Source organism: Citrus sinensis, chromosome 3 (assembly GCF_022201045.2).
Source record: "Citrus sinensis cultivar Valencia sweet orange chromosome 3, DVS_A1.0, whole genome shotgun sequence".
Lineage (NCBI taxonomy): Eukaryota > Viridiplantae > Streptophyta > Magnoliopsida > Sapindales > Rutaceae > Citrus > Citrus sinensis.
The window spans coordinates 48073625-48088801 of NC_068558.1; the positions used below are offsets into that span (position 1 = coordinate 48073625).

Sequence of the window (15177 nt, forward strand, 5' to 3'; positions counted from 1 at the left end):
GGAGGAATTGGGAATCCCGCTCCGTGGGTCTCACCTATTTTTAGCGTGGGGAGTGGGAGTGGAAATAAAATAAAATAAATAATATTATATTTATTTGAATAATATTATTATATTTAACTAAATAATAATTTGCATTGATTCTAAGTTAAAATTATTTAAAAATAATATTATTATATTAATCGAGTAGTAATAAATATAAGATTAATATATTTATTTTAAAACTAACAGTACTATATTTATTTACTATTAATAATAATACATAATTGATTCTAAGAAAATATTAATTTTGTACTAAATAATATTATATTATTATTTTATATAATAATAAATTTAATATAATTATATTAAATAAAATAAAATAATGTTTCATTTTATATTAAAATTAAAATTAATAAAAAATTGTGATGTTCATAATTAAGAATATTAATAATTATTATAAATTTACAAATATAATAAAATAAATATTTATTCAATAAATATTTATTCATTAAATATATTTTTTATTAGCTTTGTAATTAAAAATTATAATTCTTTAAATAAAGATAAAATTATAATTTGAAACTATTTACTCACAATCCAAAACAAAGTAAACACATAAATTAGATTCTGATTTCCATTCCATGCTTCCATTCCAGTGTAAGTAAACAACCTACTTCCACTCTCACTCTACACTCCCAATCCTAAGATTCCCACTCCTAAAATTCTCACTTCTCAAGATTCCCACTCTAATTTAAAAAATAATCAGTACCTTTGGTAGTGGAGGAAATCATTGAACATAAATTAACATAAATGCAAGTAGTCCGTATTACAAGAGATATTATTTTCTAGCTACCCAACAAATTAACAAGCAACAAGCGTTACAAGCATAGCAGAGCTCCCTTAATGCGCAAACGTATATGGAGCGGCCGCTCCGCGGCTCCATTATCAGATTATCTCCATCAAATCAGAGTGTCAATAAAAATGTGTGCCTTCTTTTGTTTTTTTTCCTGCTTTAGGTAGCATAGAAAGAAAAGAGACATTAATCAACTGGCGGAGGCCACTTATGACATGGGATTGAGGGACCAATTCAAGCACTGAACTGAAATTGAGTGGGGCGGCAATAGATTGTGTTTTAATTTTGTTTATAAGGACACCATTTTTGTTAAATTACTAGATGTTTTTGGTTATGTGTAAAACCTTTTTCTCTATTGGTAGTGTTGCTCAAGTGTCGTCCACATGCCATTAATTAGTCTTACTTTTTACATGTAAATATATTTTGGAAACAGAAAGTTGTATCTAATTTTAAGCAGAGGGAAATGGGATTGGTCAAAATATGCCAATCAAATTACTGTAATTTTGTCGAAAGGCCAATGAAAGAACCCCGAACGATTAGCCAATCAGAAAGTAAATAAAAGCCACAAGCCGTTTCGTCATGGGATGGGAGTGGCATTTCATGATCAAGATTGAAACCAAATACACTCCATTTTGTCTCTTGACTAACTTTTCTGAAAGCATCTGATTGTAGCATACCAGTGTTTATGAATATGATGCGCATTAATTTTCTTTTGATTCCAAATTCACCAATTTTTGTGGCAATTTACGATCAGATAAGTTAGTCAGGAATGACGATATCTGAACAAGACAGTACCTAGACGGCAGCCAATGCGATATCATTGTGCAGAGAATAATGAGTCGTTTTGATACACTGCTTGTACCACTGCGCACTGTTCCTGTCGTCATCTTGTTACGGTGTCAACCCCCTTGTTTGAATTATCATTACTCAATGGCAATGACTGCATCATCCAAATGAAGATTCAACTTTTGGCAATGGTCAATGAATTAATTACAACCGTCCAAATCACAACGTAAAAACAGTTACCCAGAGAATTGATAAGGTATATCTTTTACTATTTTAAGATAGTGATTACATTTTGAATTAAAGTAGAAATACTGAGAAGTGGAGATTTTGGAATTAAGAGTATAGAGTGAGAGTAACTTGATTAATTATACTGAAATGGGAATATTTTCTTAGAATAAACTATTTATTATTATCAATTATTAATATTAAATAAATAAAATACTATTATTTTTAAATAAATAAAATACTATTATTTTTAAATAAATATAATAATATTATATTTTCAAATAATAATATTATATTTAAATAAATTTAATATTATTATTTTTAACAAATGTACTTTATAAAATAATATAATAATATAAATTAAATAAATATGATATTATTTATTTTATTTTATTAAATATAATTATATTAAATCTAATAAAAAAAGAAGTAAAAAAAAGAGATCGGAGTGGACTCCCCCTATGGAAGTGAGAATCTCACTCTCCACTCCAAAAAGAGATAGGGCCCACGGAGTGAGATTCCCACTCCTCCCTTAAAATATGTAAATAAACACTGAATTGAGAAGAATCAACACTCCTCACTCTCACTCAAGTACATAAATATAGCATAAATGTAAAATCATCCATACTTGTATTACGAGAAAAGAGGGAGCTTGAGCCTTGAGCAATAAACAGTTTCACCTAATGATTGTCAAAATGTAACTAAAATAATAATATAGGACATACCGTATTATGTGCAGCACCAAAACTTTTGATAGACAATTCCATACATGCACCGCATTTTCATATGCTATTTACTAAAGCATATGCTAATACTTAGCTTCAGACCTCAGGTAAAGGTGCAAACCAACACGAGCCTCAACAAAACAAATAACAAATTATGCCATGAAATCAGCTCCATCCGCGTAGAAAGTGCACTGACTTCAGTAAACTAGTTCAACAATAGATTCTGCAGATTAAATTCTTCTTGAGCTAATTAATGGTCATTGATAAATCTGCCAATATTGTTGTGATATAAAGGCAAGCACAAAAGGAATAAACAGCCAGGCAGCTAATAGATATGTTAACAAATGATGGTGCAAACCAACAAAGTAAATCAAACTATAAGCCCCACATGTATAAGTCACTATATGGTGCTGTGTAACTTTAACTGCTGCATGGTTAATCCATCTTAAAAGACTGTCTCACTACAATCAGACTGCAAGAGAAAGCGAAATGATAATCTCTGTAGTGGTTCTTGAAGGATTTCTATGTGTCCCTGGCCACATTGACATTGTAATTTAATAAGAAACTAGCTCACAAGTTTTTCTAAATTTCCTAATCTCATGCTTTCTGAGCAATGCAAAAAAAGGGCCCCAAAGTAGTAACCACACAGGCCATCAATGACAGTCTTCTCCAAGGTTTTAATTCTATGCATATGCTATTATCCAAAAGGTTAATAATTCAATGATCAAGCATATGTTGAGAGTACAACCATGGTGAATAACAAAGAAATGCACAGGGAAGAGGTTTCTCGACAAGTATAAATGTTTCTTCCCAAGGATGTAAATGTCTTGGCTTAACAGAAATGCAGACCCAGAAGAAGAGCTTTCTCATCGTTGAATATAAATCATTGGCCAAGACGCGAAAAACCTCATCTTGAAAATGAAAATCCACAACAAACAATAAACTTCTCATTATGGTCAAAGCTACTACCAAGCCATATAAATATGATACAATGAAACAACTGTTAGCATATGGCTTAAATAACATGTGCATAAGTGCATTACAAGACAAACCATGTATAAAACCTTTGCAATTTTAATCTAGCTCTATATAACATATGCTGAAAGAAGAGTTGTCTTTAAATAGAATGTAAATGTACCAACTGAAAATGCAGCAAATAGCGAAATGGGAAAAGATTCCTACCACCAAATCAAATATCAACATTAATTCTTCATTTCATTTGAGGAAACACACACACACATTTACATATAAATATGTCAAAAAGTAATGAACACAAGAATGATTGGGAAAAAGAAATAGATAAAGCTAGCAAACAAAAGAGTGCAAGAGGATCAGCAAGAAAATTTGATCAATGCAAGAAGTGCGTTGGCAGCTGACAGACGTGTAAAGTATGGGAAAAACAAAACAATGTTGGGAGAAGTCTAGGCTGGCAATCAATGCTAGAACGCAACCCACGCCTTTTTATTTCAACCCAAATGCCACCCATAAAGCATGGTGCAATCGTTGTAGGAGAGGTTGCGAAAGTCACAATGCAGTATCTCAAACAAGGACATGGGGCCCTCTCCATCTTAGGCCATAACTTCACATCATCAGTACCAACAAATACATGAACTTCTTGCTCAGACCTTTTACTTTGCCATCATATCCATTTTAACCGAAATTCAAATTTCTCTTTAATGTTGAGTATAAGGATATGGAACTAAATAATGTAATAGCAGTCGAATCCAAGTTTAAATTCTTTATTGTTTTGAACTGACCTGATAAAGCATAGCGTCACTTACCAATTGTGACTGAACTAGAATGGATTTGCCGTCAACATCTCAGAACTAGAAACGGACGCGCTCGACAGTCGGTCTAGCCACTTCCCAGCTGTGACTACTGTTCAGCGAGAGCCGTCATTGCACAAAATTAGGGTTTGAGCCACTCATAGCCTGTCTGCGGCTAAATTTAACCAAGTGTGAGAAACGATGTGTACTTCAATGAGCTCTTGGGCTGAAATAGTGGTTTAGACTTTAGACACAAGCTGGGCAGTATCCGCTTCCGAATCGAACCGACACCGATGGGTTCTAAATAATATAAACTGAAATTTAAAACAGAACCCGAATTCGATTTAGTTTGGCAAAAACAAAATCGAGCCCAAACCTTAGAGGATGCTTTTTACAATTCTCGAAATTTATAGTAAAACTGTTTTTTTAATTAAAATTATATAAATATTTTAATATAAATTAATTTATTGGAAATTTAATTAAACAAAAATAAATGATTCTTTTACCAATTTTTTCACATTCATTTTATTTTATAATTTATATTTATATTTATAATTTTAATTAAAAATATTTTTAAATAAAATATAAGAGTTTAGAGTTATAAAGATAGAAATTATATAATAAAAGAACAAATTAAAGATAAATTTACTATTTTATGATTTATTTATAATTTTTAAACAAATATTTTTAATTAATTTTTTATGAGAATATGGTTAATTTTAATATATGGATTTATATTTTATAGCTTATTTAATCTTTATAAATTCTACTAAAAAAAATCAAACAACAACTAAAATTTTGATAAGAGTTTATAAGAGCAAATAAACATTTATGACCATTAAATAAGCCATAGTAAACAAGTACTAAAGATGAAAGTAATACTTAGGAATATTCTACCATGTCATGATTAAAATTCCAGTATCAATGCTGTGATAAATATAAATTTTGTAAATTACTAATAAATGAAAAGTAAAACAATCAATTAATGCAAGAGTGGTAATTTGGCGTTTTCAAATTACAAACAAAATAAACATTTAAAAAACATGAAACTTGTATATCATTATTAAACTTTAATTTAAAAATAGTTTATTTATTTAATTTATTTAAGCAACAAAAATAACTCACCAATTGAAAACAAAAATTTTGTACTGAAAACAATTGGAATAAGTCTTATTAAATTGGTTCAACCATAAATTTTATATTCACACTAGGATATTTATAATCTTTTTTTTTTCATTTTCTATCGTAGTATTTGTTTATCATACAAGTTAATTAAGTAAAAGTATTATTTTTTGATGTGGGTCAAGCCAAAATAAAATAAAAAGACATTATATTACTAGACATATATAAAATATCAATAAATTTGGATCTAATTTTTAGTTTTATAAATATTTTATGTAGTTTCAAATTTTGCTTCTTATTTATTCTAAAACTCATTTGGGATTGCCATTTAAGAGATTTAGAATGATGCAAAATCAATTATCTTACAAATAGTTTTGAAAAATATAAATCAAATTTTAATTTTTAGAGTAAGTTTTATCCTTAATAAAATTTCACATATATCATCACATGTATTACATAAACCTAAATTTATTATTATTCAATTTAGAAACAAAAAACAGTAAATATATAAGGTAATCATTATCATAATGAGTTTTTATTATATATTTATAATTTTTTTAATAACTCTTGTAAATATTTACTTCCTTTACATTTCATTTATAAGTCTTCTATTTCATTTATATAATTAAATGTTATTTTACATTTAATATTGATTTACAAGTTTTATATTATCTATGTAAGTTTATGTTTTGTTTACCAATAATACATCATTTGACCATTCCTATATTAGTTTATTTATTTTACCTTTTATTTAGAGGTCTTATGTTTTATTTACTTAATTTATTTTTTATTTTACACTTAATGTTAATTCACAAGTTTTATGTTACATGTGTATTTTAAGTTTTGTTTACCAATAATACATCATCTTTACCACTTATATGTTAATCTACTTATTTTACATTTTATTTACAGGTCTTATATTTTATTTACTGAATTTATGTTTTATTTCACGTTTAATGTTGATTTACAAGTTTCATGTTATATTAATAAATTTTTATTTTGTTTAATAATGATATATCAATTTATCAATACAATGTTAATTTACTTATTTTACCTTTTATTTTTTAGGCTTATGTTCCATTTGCATCATTTATGACTTATTTTACACTTTTTGTTGATTTATAAGTTTTACATTGAATCTATAAGTTTTTGCTTTATTTACTAATAATACATCAGTTTAGCACACTTATATTGATTTACTTATTTTACCTTCTTTTTACAAGTTTATATTTCATTTACACAATTTATAACTACTACGATTGCAGCATCATCTAAATTAAATTGGAATCAACCAATATTTTAGAAGTCCTAAAAGAAGCCACATAACTCCTGTTTTGTTTTGCATATTTCCAAAAAAAAAAAAAAAGGTTTCACAAGACCATGCAGAAACTATAAATTATGGCACTGACCATTTTTTTTCCATTTCAACTACAGGTAATACTTACATGTGTGTAAATACACTATCTACGCATGCCATATACAAAAAAAAAAACAGAACAGTTAAGAACTATTACCACATTCAATTACGAGGACATACCTTTCACAGGACAGAGGCAACATTTCCTCACAGCATTAGGCATTTCGCATGCTCTACAAACCCATGAGGTAAAATCTTGAACATGAGTTACCCCATAGCATTCTTGGTGAACAGCTATCTGGCACTTGAACAAATAACAATGTCATTTAGGTTGAGAAAAAACTCAATAAATAAAGAAAAAAAACTCCAAAAGAATACAATATAAGCTTCAATCCCCTTGCCTGCAAATGGTTTATCATTTAACCACCCCAATCTACCTGGTATCAAGAGACAACCAATAATGACCTACCTATTGCAGATAATAATTTTATTGTAGTCCCAGTCTTCAACCCATCTACAGATAGCACATCTTTCAGTTGTCCATTTTACAGAAACAGGCTCGTACTTCTCTGTAGCAATAAAACACTGTTATGTAAGTTTCCCAATACTGAAACATCACAAAAATTTCTAGTTAAAATTTTTGAAACCCCTAAGAACACCACATCAACCCTCCCCCCCCCCCCCCCCCCCCCCCCCCCCCCCCCCCCCCCCCACCCAAAACAAAAAAAAAAAAAAAAACAAAAGCAACAACAACAATAATGATAATAATAATAATATCAACATGTAAATATTTCAAGGATGTGCCTATTACCTTTCATAAAAGCAAGTAGCTTTTTCTCATCTAATTTTACTGGATCCATAGCATCAGCATTAAATTCAGTGATCTGCATTGTCTTCGATGTTAATAAAAACCATACATTTAAGAATCAAAACTTAATATGTACATATATAGCCATAATGTTTTGTTAATTGACAGATCAGATGGCTATCGGGATGTTCAATTGTTCACATGTCTACAATTAGAAAATAAAACATAGAAAAGGGAAGAGGGGAGCAGGGTTACATTCTGTCCACAAAAATAATCCAATATTCCCTGATAGGAGCAATCACTATAGATAAGGTAATTACATTTCTTGCTGATTCACTAAAGTTGGAAGGGAAACTGATGAAGCAGCTATGGCTTTAAGGAAGGAAACTACATTTATGAGCAACAATCACTGAGAACCAAGATAGTAGATAGCTGTGATTTCTTTTAATCATCAATACATTAAGCCAATAGCCTCCAATAATGACCAAAAGTTCTAAACAATTTAATATACAGATAAAAAGAATTATAAAAACAAGATGAAAGAATCAATACGAACCCATTTCCCCAGTGGTAGCATAGTGCCCAGAACTTTCACGCTATACTTCCATTTTTTTGCTCTACAGCCAGTGTGGCGTTCCCATTCACTAAGTGTTAGCTTTTTCGGCCCACATGATCGACACCTACACACAACTCTAAAGGAAAAAGGGCAAAACATCAGTTTAGCTCAGCTATTTTTTAGAATATTCTATTCAAAACAACTTTGCCATAAACCAAAATAGTGCAACCAGAGTTCCCTACTGAAAAAACCAAGTCAAATAATCAAATAACTTGTTGACAATGTATGTGTGGCTATCAATAAGTATTTCCAAATAAAGAGTGTGAACAAACATTTTCCGAAAGAAAGAATGGGGAGGAGGATAGAAAATGTCAGCCCTAACAGAATTTTTCAACTTGATTCTTTTAACAAAAAGAAAAAAAAAATAACGGTCTTATTAAACTTATCAAGGACATTAATAAGTTCTGAGGCTTACAAATGAAGTTTTGGAAAATATGCTCCTTCGACGTCATTGCATACTACCATTATCTTGTCAGGCAGCACCATTTGCCCGTCATTTTCTACAGCACTGTCAAAAAATATTGTTTGGTATAATGTTTAAAAATTCACATCAAATGAACATCCATAATACATAGCCAAAGTAAAACATCAGATGTCTGTAGGATTAAGTTAACATACCTGACACCTGGCTGCCATTTTCCTATATTTGATGATTGAAATTTAAACTTTACTCTGCAATTCGGGCAATAATAATCAATGTGCTCCAGATCCTTCACAGCATAATCAAGTCAGTGAACCCCCAAACTCCATGAACATACAGAATAACATAAATAAAAACAAAATAAAATTACAAATTAGGTAGGTGTACCTTAAAATGTTTGCCAGAAATTTCGTCACACTCAGCATGCACCCAAACATTACAACCGTCACAACATACCTACTCCAGAGAAGTAAAACAATATTTTCTCAGTGTTTTTTACCCCCACCAAAAAAATATATATATACTAGCCCCACCGGAAGTGTGAATAATCTCACCCAATTCCCACTATCTGAATGGTGCCAAATATTCTTGCATATGCCACAGTACTGCTCTGATTTTTGTAACTGTAAAAGGAATAAATGTGGAGATCATGTTAAGAAAAACAGTTAATCTATTTCTTCCATCAATAGAAAAATAGACGCTACATTCATGTCAAATAAAATTCAAGAACAGAGTCTTACGAACCTTAGAACAATGTTTATAAAAACTGGGTTTCAGATACTAAGCCTTTCATTCTCTTCAACTTGCAAGGTCGAAATAAGCCACAACCGTCACACACTCTTGCAACCTTATAACATGCATTCTGCAGCAGTTGATTAAACAAATGAATTCTTGAAACACAAAACAAAACTATCTGATCACTACCTACGGAAATATATTATCCAATAACCCAAAGTAACAGCTGAAAATACAAACACAAACATCCAAAGTGTTAGAAAATAAGTGTTAAGGAAAGCAGAATTTTGTGTGTACAACCACAAACAATATTATTGAACGGGTACAGTCCCCGCACAGTCTAGTAGAGTGACTATCACACAGGATGAGAACCACTAATCCACTAGAAAACATTGCACGAAAATTCCACGATGGGAAAAGTGACTAAGATTGAATTTTAGCGCCTACGACAAGACATGAAAAATTTTAAAAAGTACAAGCAATCCTCCAACTTGAAGTAGGACTGCAACAGCAATGGGAAAGGGCCAGAAACAGCACAAAGAATATATCAAATGGTACCATCAGCACCACCTGATAACAAGACAAAAATAATTCAAATGCCAGAATATCAAAGTAAGAGGAGAGTGAGAAAAGAACAGCCTCAAACAAGTCATGAAGAAGGATATAACATTGTAGATGGATGGTAAACCTAAGCTAGTGTATAAACTTTCAATTCATCACCACAAATTTAAAAAAGCAGATTCAGTTCATAACTGCATGCAACATGTACATCTGTGTAGCAGTACTTTGAAAAGTTTACCTAATTTATTAACTTAATTCAGATGTTACACAAGCCTCTTCTGTGCAAATCATCCAAGAATTGAATATTTAAGTAACAGTTTTATGGTAAACAACAAGACAGAAAAACCAAAGCTAATTTAATTTAATCATATGCATGTGAATCTTGCTGAATAGTGATTAGAGCCTTGCAACGCATCCGTGAAATTTCAATGCACCACAAAGTAGTGAAATTATGAAGAACTTACCTGATTCTGAGGGCAGTATTCCAGATCCTGACCTGAACCCGTGGCCTCTTGGCCTCTGCGGGAATAAGCTTCTGGACCAATTTGCCCAATACCAAGGTTCAAGTCCAAAAAACCATTTTCTGCCAAAACTGCCTCCTCCAGGGCAATCTGAAAACCACTGATCTTGCTCTTGTGCAACTGGGTTGGCTCCTGAAATCTAAACAAACAGAAATCAAGAAAACCCTTTATACTCTAAAAATATTATTGTGCAATCATCCAAAAATGGAAATATACACACTTGTCCATGAATTCCGCAAAAGGGAATAGCATCCCTTGCTTCACCCATCCATAGTCCTGCCCATCAACATCATTACAAACAATTTAAGTGAAAACATGATGACCATATATTAAACAAAAGAAACCAACAAAATGAAAACATGAGAGACTTATATACCCTTTGTGTTCCATTCTTTGAGTAGCCAAAAAACATGACACAGAGGCAGCCAGGAATACAGCACCTCAACACAGCTTCAGGCGCTTGCAAAATGGGATCAATTACAACAGCAGGCCAAGCTGGATACGACCTCCCACATTTAGCCCAAACTAAATCACCCAGAGCAAAATCCTCAGGCTTGTAAACATCCTTCCTCTTTTTCTTTTTCTCTTTCTCTTTTGTAATTCTCTCTACATTCCTAGAACTAAACCCTGGCATAAACTGTTTCTTACCCGCCATTGGCAAAGAATTTACATTACCTGCCGGCATAACAGGGCGACGCGAAACCAAATACTCTCTCGGATCAAAACCATTATATCCTCTATAATTTGAATTTCCAAATCTATACTTATCCATGGTAAAACCCAACTTATCAAAATCCCCGTTCACTTCTATAATATCAACATCATCTTCCTCGTCAAAGCTTGAATCCGTGTCACCAACAACAAGAACCGAATCATCATATCTGGAAGGAAGTATTTGAGTCCTTCCTTTCGAAGGTTTCAATGCTGGAGGTCGAAACCTGTCGGAGCTCCGGTTTGTGCCTCTTCCTTTATAATTAAAATTGTTCAAATCAGGTTCAAATTCGGGGTCCCAACATGTGGCTTCCTCGCTAATAAAAGAACTTGAGCCACTGCTTAAATCATCGACTTCAACATGCATTAAGCTTTGATGACAATCGTCGCCTCCTCTTCTTCTTCGTTTCTTTGGATTTGCTACGTAAGCATACTCATCGGCGACTTCATTTTCCTCGCACGACTCTGCAATCTTGCAAAATTGTGGATTTGGCATTTCGAGTTTCGAAGGTCGTTTTATAATCATACCTTTCAGACAAACCCTAACTTCCCATCCAACACGGCAAATTATATACTCACCTTATCTAAACCAGCGACTTAATGTTTGTATTTCCGTACAATTAAATTTGTTAATATTAAAACCCTAGCCCTAGACTTTAACTCGAAACCCTAACTTGCGGCGCTGGCGGAGGAGACTTACGAAATACCGCACGTTTCTGTTTCCGTTAAGAAACGATTTAGAGATAATTGGATGAATATTTGTGAATAGCAATCGCCGAATTAGTAGCGACGAGAGAGAAAATCAATTTTCCCTGCAAAAATAATACAATTTTCTGAGAAACCCGACGAGCTGAGCGGAGGTGGTAAAGACGCAGGGTGCTGTTTGGCTAACGACGAGTTCTACACAAGGCACGAAGTACAGTGCATATATATTTTTTAAATAATAAATTTGATTAAAACGCAGTTATTATGAATTTATGAGATTAAAATATGGAGCTACGGTGGGGTCCATACCAAATATGACGTGCTTTGGCTCCAAATATTTGGAGAGGGAGGGAGGGTAAGGAATATTGCGTCCTCGAAAGCGCGAAGTGAAAAGTCGAGAGGTAGCATAGAAATTTTATGCTATGTTTCCGCGAGGATGCATCGTGCATCTTGTCGAGCACGTGGCCAACGGTTACTGACCTTACAGTTGCTTGTAAAATAATGTAGATGTATATTTTGTACGCTGTCACGACGAGAGGTAACGGCTTATTGCGTGACTTCCGTCTGTTAGCCCGCGGGTGCGCACCCGTACCGGTGGTGCGCAAAACTGATCTATATCTATATGGCTCGATACCCGACTAGTGACTGTAGAAGCCTGAAGGAGAATGCTTCGTTCCAGCGTTCAAAAAATAAAATAATATAAACTAAACATCGTGCCATTAATTTTAAATAATTATTAAATATTGGGTCATTTTATAGTATCATCATTAAAATTACAGTATTATTTTTGTAATTAAATATAAATTATATAAACAAAACGTAAGAAATATAAATTTAATATAAAACTTATAAATTAACATTAAATATAAAGCAATACGTAAATTATGTAAATGGAACATCGGATTTGTAAATACAATGTAAATAAGTAAACTAATATAAGAATGCTAAATTGATATACTATTGGTGGATAAAATAAAAACTTATAGATGTAATATAAAAATTGTAAATTAATATTAAGTACAAAATAAAATATAAATTGTGTAAATGAAATATAAAACTTGTAAAAAGAAGGTAAAATAAGTAAATCAATATAAGTGTGCTAAACTGATGTATTATTAGTAAATAAAGCAAAAACTTATAGATTTAATGTAAAACTTATAAATCAACAAAAAGTGTAAAATAAGTCATAAATGATGCAAATGGAACATAAGCCTAAAACATAAAAGGTAAAATAAGTAAATTAACATAGTAGTGATAAATTGATATATCATTATTAAACAAAATAAAAATTTATTAATATAACATGAAACTTGAAAATCAACATTAAGTGTGAAATAAAACATAAATTAAGTAAATAAAATATAAGACCTGTAAATAAAATGTAAAATAAGTAGATTAACATATAAGTGGTAAAGATGCTGTATTATTGGTAAACAAAACTTAAAATACACATGTAACATAAAACTTGTGAATTAACGTTATGTGTAAAATAAAAAATAAATTAAGTAAATAAAACATAAGACCTCTAAATAAAAGGTAAAATAAATAAACTAATATAGGAATGGTCAAATGATGTATTATTGGTAAACAAAACATAAACTTACATAGATAATATAAAACTTGTAAATCAACATTAAATGTAAAATAACATTTAATTATATAAATGAAATAGAAGACTTATAAATGAAATGTAAACGAAGTAAATATTTACAAGAGTTATTAAAAAATTATAAATATATAATAAAAACTCATTGTGATAATGATTACCTTATATATTCAATTTAGAAACAAAAAACAGTAAATATATAAGGTAATCATTATCACAATGAGTTTTTATTATATATTTATAATTTTTTTAATAACTCTTGTAATATTTACTTCGTTTACATTTCATTTATAAGTCTTCTATTTCATTTATATAATTAAATGTTATTTTACATTTAATGTTGATTTACAAGTTTTATATTATCTATGTAAGTTTATGTTTTGTTTACCAATAATACATCATTTGACCATTCCTATATTAGTTTATTTATTTTACCTTTTATTTAGAGGTCTTATGTTTTATTTACTTAATTTATTTTTTATTTTACACATAACGTTAATTCACAAGTTTTATGTTACATGTGTATTTTAAGTTTTGTTTACCAATAATACAGCATCTTTACCACTTATATGTTAATCTACTTATTTTACATTTTATTTACAGGTCTTATATTTTATTTACTTAATTTATGTTTTATTTCACACTTAATGTTGATTTTCAAGTTTCATGTTATATTAATAAATTTTTATTTTGTTTAATAATGATATATCAATTTATCACTACTATGTTAATTTACTTATTTTACCTTTTATGTTTTAGGCTTATGTTCCATTTGCATCATTTATGACTTATTTTACACTTTTTGTTGATTTATAAGTTTTACATTAAATCTATAAATTTTTGCTTTATTTACTAATAATACATCAGTTTAGCACACTTATATTGATTTACTTATTTTACCTTCTTTTTACAAGTTTTATATTTCATTTACACAATTTATATTTTATTTTGTACTTAATATTAATTTACAATTTTTATATTACATCTATAAGTTTTTATTTTATCCACCAATAGTATATCAATTTAGCATTCTTATATTAGTTTACTTATTTACATTGTATTTACAAATCCGATGTTCCATTTACATAATTTACGTATTGCTTTATATTTAATGTTAATTTATAAGTTTTATATTAAATTTATATTTCTTACGTTTTGTTTATATAATTTATATTTAATTACAAAAATAATACTGTAATTTTAATGATGATACTATAAAATGACCCAATATTTAATAATTATTTAAAATTAATGGCACGATGTTTAGTTTATATTATTTTATTTTTTGAACGCTGGAACGAAGCATTCTCCTTCAGGCTTCTACAGTCACTAGTCGGGTATCGAGCCATATAGATATAGATCAGTTTTGCGCACCACCGGTACGGGTGCGCACCCGCGGGCTAACAGACGGAAGTCACGCAATAAGCCGTTACCTCTCGTCGTGACAGCGTACAAAATATACATCTACATTATTTTACAAGCAACTGTAAGGTCAGTAACCGTTGGCCACGTGCTCGACAAGATGCACGATGCATCCTCGCGGAAACATAGCATAAAATTTCTATGCTACCTCTCGACTTTTCACTTCGCGCTTTCGAGGACGCAATATTCCTTACCCTCCCTCCCTCTCCAAATATTTGGAGCCAAAGCACGTCATATTTGGTATGGACCCCACCGTAG

At 30.6% G+C, this 15177-nt stretch overlaps 1 pseudogene; it reads right to left on the minus strand.

Moving 5' to 3' along the window:
* Nucleotides 1-3221: 3221 nt before the first annotated feature.
* Nucleotides 3222-12127, minus strand: LOC102620874 (histone-lysine N-methyltransferase ATX3-like; annotated as a pseudogene).
* Between the last annotated feature and the right edge of the window lie 3050 nt (nt 12128-15177).